Source organism: Salmo salar, unplaced genomic scaffold (genome assembly GCF_965601325.2).
Source record: "Salmo salar unplaced genomic scaffold, fSalSal1 ptg000347l, whole genome shotgun sequence".
Classification (NCBI taxonomy): domain Eukaryota; kingdom Metazoa; phylum Chordata; class Actinopteri; order Salmoniformes; family Salmonidae; genus Salmo; species Salmo salar.
The window spans coordinates 795,991-802,113 of NW_027675356.1; positions in this window are offsets into that span (position 1 = coordinate 795,991).

Genomic DNA, 6,123 nt, shown 5'->3' on the forward strand with positions numbered 1-6,123 from the left:
ACCCACCAGTCCCCAGACTAAGTGAATAATGTCCTTATAAAACCAACCAGTCACCAGACTAAGTGAATAACATGAAACCAACCAGTCACCAGACTAAGTGAATAACATCCTTATAAAACCAACCAGTCACCAGACTAAGTGAATAACCTGAAACCAACCAGTCACTAGAATAAGTGAATAACATGAAACCAACCGGTCACCAGACTAAGTGAATAACATGAAACCAACCAGTCCCCAGACTAAGTGAATAACATCCTTATAAAACCAACCAGTCACCAGACTAAGTGAATAACGTCCTTATAAAACCAACCAGTCACCAGCATAAGTGAATAACATAAAACCAACCAGTCACCAGACTAAGTGAATAATGTTCTTATAAAACCAACCAGTCACCAGACTAATTGAATAACATGAAACCAACCAGTCACCAGACTAAGTGAATAACATCCTTATAAAACAAACCAGTCACCAGACTAAGTGAATAACGTCCTTTTAAAACCAACCAGTCACCAGACTAAGTGAATAACATGAAACCAACCTGTCACCACACTAAGTGAATAACATCCTTATAAAACCAACCAGTCACCAGACTAAGTGAATAACATGAAACCAACCAGTCACCAGACTAAGTGAATAACATGAAACCAACCAGTCACCAGACTAAGTGAATAACATGAAACCAACCAGTCCCCAGACTAAGTGAATAACATCCTTATAAAACCAACCAATCCCCAGACTAAGTGAATAACATGAAACCAACCAGTCACCAGACTAAGTGAATAACGTCCTTATAAAACCAACCTGTCACCAGACTAAGTGAATAACATCCTTATATACCAACCAGTCACCAGACTAAGTGAATAACATGAAACCAACCAGTCACCAGACTAAGTGAATAACATGAAACCAACCAGTCACCAGACTAAGTGAATAACATGAAACCAACCAGTCACCAGACTAAGTGAATAACATGAAACCAACCAGTCACCAGACTAAGTGAATAACATGAAACCAACCAGTCACCAGACTAAGTGAATAACATGAAACCAACCAGTCACCAGACTAAGTGAATAACATGAAACCAACCAGTCACCAGACTAAGTGAATAACATGAAACCAACCAGTCACCAGACTAAGTGAATAACATAAAACCAACCATTCACCAGACTAAGTGAATAACATGAAACCAACCAGTCACCAGACTAAGTGAATAACATAAAACCAACCAGTCACCAGACTAAGTGAATAACATAAAACCAACCAGTCACCAGACTAAGTGAATAACATCCTTATAAAACCAACCAGTCACCAGACTAAGTGAATAACATAAAACCAACCAGTCACCAGACTAAGTGAATAACATAAAACCAACCAGTCACCAGACTAAGTGAATAACATCCTTATAAAACCAACCAGTCACCAGACTAAGTGAATAACATATTTATAAAACCAACCAGTCACCAGCATAAGTGAATAACATATTTATAAAACCAACCAGTCACCAGACTAAGTGAATAACATGAAACCAACCAGTCACCAGACTAAGTGAATAACATGAAACCAACCAGTCACCAGACTAAGTGAATAACATGAAACCAACCAGTCCCCAGACTAAGTGAATAACATCCTTATAAAACCAACCAATCCCCAGACTAAGTGAATAACATGAAACCAACCAGTCACCAGACTAATTGAATAACGTCCTTATAAAACCAACCTGTCACCAGACTAAGTGAATAACATCCTTATAAAACCAACCAGTCACCAGACTAAGTGAATAACATGAAACCAACCAGTCACCAGACTAAGTGAATAACATGAAACCAACCAGTCACCAGACTAAGTGAATAACATGAAACCAACCAGTCACCAGACTAAGTGAATAACATGAAACCAACCAGTCACCAGACTAAGTGAATAACATGAAACCAACCAGTCACCAGACTAAGTGAATAACATGAAACCAACAAGTCACTAGACTAAGTGAATAACATGAAACCAACCAGTCACCAGACTAAGTGAATAACATGAAACCAACCAGTCACCAGACTAAGTGAATAACATGAAACCAACCAGTCACCAGACTAAGTGAATAACATAAAACCAACCATTCACCAGACTAAGTGAATAACATGAAACCAACCAGTCACCAGACTAAGTGAATAACATAAAACCAACCAGTCACCAGACTAAGTGAATAACATAAAACCAACCAGTCACCAGACTAAGTGAATAACATCCTTATAAAACCAACCAGTCACCAGACTAAGTGAATAACATAAAACCAACCAGTCACCAGACTAAGTGAATAACATAAAACCAACCAGTCACCAGACTAAGTGAATAACATCCTTATAAAACCAACCAGTCACCAGACTAAGTGAATAACATATTTATAAAACCAACCAGTCACCAGCATAAGTGAATAACATATTTATAAAACCAACCAGTCACCAGACTAAGTGAATAACATGAAACCAACCAGTCACCAGACTAAGTGAATAACATGAAACCAACCAGTCACCAGCATAAGTGAATAACGTCCTTATAAAACCAACCAGTCACCAGACTAAGTGAATAACGTCCTCATATAACCAACCAGTCACCAGACTAAGTGAATAACATGAAACCCACCAGTCCCCAGACTAAGTGAATAATGTCCTTATAAAACCAACCAGTCACCAGCCTAAGTGAATAACATGAAACCAACCAGTCACCAGACTAAGTGAATAACATCCTTATAAAACCAACCAGTCACTAGAATAAGTGAATAACATGAAACCAACCGGTCACCAGACTAAGTGAATAACATGAAACCAACCAGTCCCCAGACTAAGTGAATAACATCCTTATAAAACCAACCAGTCACCAGACTAAGTGAATAACGTCCTTATAAAACCAACCAGTCACCAGCATAAGTGAATAACATAAAACCAACCAGTCACCAGACTAAGTGAATAATGTTCTTATAAAACCAACCAGTCACCAGACTAATTGAATAACATGAAACCAACCAGTCACCAGACTAAGTGAATAACATAAAGCCAACCAGTCACCAGACTAAGTGAATAACATCCTTATAAAACAAACCAGTCACCAGACTAAGTGAATAACGTCCTTTTAAAACCAACCAGTCACCAGACTAAGTGAATAACATGAAACCAACCAGTCACCACACTAAGTGAATAACATCCTTATAAAACCAACCAGTCACCAGACTAAGTGAATAACATGAAACCAACCAGTCACCAGACTAAGTGAATAACATGAAACCAACCAGTCACCAGACTAAGTGAATAACATGAAACCAACCAGTCCCCAGACTAAGTGAATAACATCCTTATAAAACCAACCAATCCCCAGACTAAGTGAATAACATGAAACCAACCAGTCACCAGACTAAGTGAATAACGTCCTTATAAAACCAACCTGTCACCAGACTAAGTGAATAACATCCTTATAAAACCAACCAGTCACCAGACTAAGTGAATAACATGAAACCAACCAGTCACCAGACTAAGTGAATAACATGAAACCAACCAGTCACCAGACTAAGTGAATAACATGAAACCAACCAGTCACCAGACTAAGTGAATAACATGAAACCAACCAGTCACCAGACTAAGTGAATAACATGAAACCAACCAGTCACCAGACTAAGTGAATAACATGAAACCAACCAGTCACCAGACTAAGTGAATAACATGAAACCAACCAGTCACCAGACTAAGTGAATAACATGAAACCAACCAGTCACCAGACTAAGTGAATAACATAAAACCAACCATTCACCAGACTAAGTGAATAACATGAAACCAACCAGTCACCAGACTAAGTGAATAACATAAAACCAACCAGTCACCAGACTAAGTGAATAACATAAAACCAACCAGTCACCAGACTAAGTGAATAACATCCTTATAAAACCAACCAGTCACCAGACTAAGTGAATAACATAAAACCAACCAGTCACCAGACTAAGTGAATAACATAAAACCAACCAGTCACCAGACTAAGTGAATAACATCCTTATAAAACCAACCAGTCACCAGACTAAGTGAATAACATATTTATAAAACCAACCAGTCACCAGCATAAGTGAATAACATATTTATAAAACCAACCAGTCACCAGACTAAGTGAATAACATGAAACCAACCAGTCACCAGACTAAGTGAATAACATGAAACCAACCAGTCACCAGACTAAGTGAATAACATGAAACCAACCAGTCCCCAGACTAAGTGAATAACATCCTTATAAAACCAACCAATCCCCAGACTAAGTGAATAACATGAAACCAACCAGTCACCAGACTAATTGAATAACGTCCTTATAAAACCAACCTGTCACCAGACTAAGTGAATAACATCCTTATAAAACCAACCAGTCACCAGACTAAGTGAATAACATGAAACCAACCAGTCACCAGACTAAGTGAATAACATGAAACCAACCAGTCACCAGACTAAGTGAATAACATGAAACCAACCAGTCACCAGACTAAGTGAATAACATGAAACCAACCAGTCACCAGACTAAGTGAATAACATGAAACCAACCAGTCACCAGACTAAGTGAATAACATGAAACCAACAAGTCACTAGACTAAGTGAATAACATGAAACCAACCAGTCACCAGACTAAGTGAATAACATGAAACCAACCAGTCACCAGACTAAGTGAATAACATGAAACCAACCAGTCACCAGACTAAGTGAATAACATAAAACCAACCATTCACCAGACTAAGTGAATAACATGAAACCAACCAGTCACCAGACTAAGTGAATAACATAAAACCAACCAGTCACCAGACTAAGTGAATAACATAAAACCAACCAGTCACCAGACTAAGTGAATAACATCCTTATAAAACCAACCAGTCACCAGACTAAGTGAATAACATAAAACCAACCAGTCACCAGACTAAGTGAATAACATAAAACCAACCAGTCACCAGACTAAGTGAATAACATCCTTATAAAACCAACCAGTCACCAGACTAAGTGAATAACATATTTATAAAACCAACCAGTCACCAGCATAAGTGAATAACATATTTATAAAACCAACCAGTCACCAGACTAAGTGAATAACATGAAACCAACCAGTCACCAGACTAAGTGAATAACATGAAACCAACCAGTCACCAGCATAAGTGAATAACGTCCTTATAAAACCAACCAGTCACCAGACTAAGTGAATAACGTCCTCATATAACCAACCAGTCACCAGACTAAGTGAATAACATGAAACCCACCAGTCCCCAGACTAAGTGAATAATGTCCTTATAAAACCAACCAGTCACCAGACTAAGTGAATAACATGAAACCAACCAGTCACCAGACTAAGTGAATAACATCCTTATAAAACCAACCAGTCACCAGACTAAGTGAATAACCTGAAACCAACCAGTCACTAGAATAAGTGAATAACATGAAACCAACCGGTCACCAGACTAAGTGAATAACATGAAACCAACCAGTCCCCAGACTAAGTGAATAACATCCTTATAAAACCAACCAGTCACCAGACTAAGTGAATAACGTCCTTATAAAACCAACCAGTCACCAGCATAAGTGAATAACATAAAACCAACCAGTCACCAGACTAAGTGAATAATGTTCTTATAAAACCAACCAGTCACCAGACTAATTGAATAACATGAAACCAACCAGTCACCAGACTAAGTGAATAACATAAAGCCAACCAGTCACCAGACTAAGTGAATAACATCCTTATAAAACAAACCAGTCACCAGACTAAGTGAATAACGTCCTTTTAAAACCAACCAGTCACCAGACTAAGTGAATAACATGAAACCAACCAGTCACCACACTAAGTGAATAACATCCTTATAAAACCAACCAGTCACCAGACTAAGTGAATAACATGAAACCAACCAGTCACCAGACTAAGTGAATAACATGAAACCAACCAGTCACCAGACTAAGTGAATAACATGAAACCAACCAGTCCCCAGACTAAGTGAATAACATCCTTATAAAACCAACCAATCCCCAGACTAAGTGAATAACATGAAACCAACCAGTCACCAGACTAAGTGAATAACGTCCTTATAAAACCAACCTGTCACCAGACTAAGTGAATAACATCCTT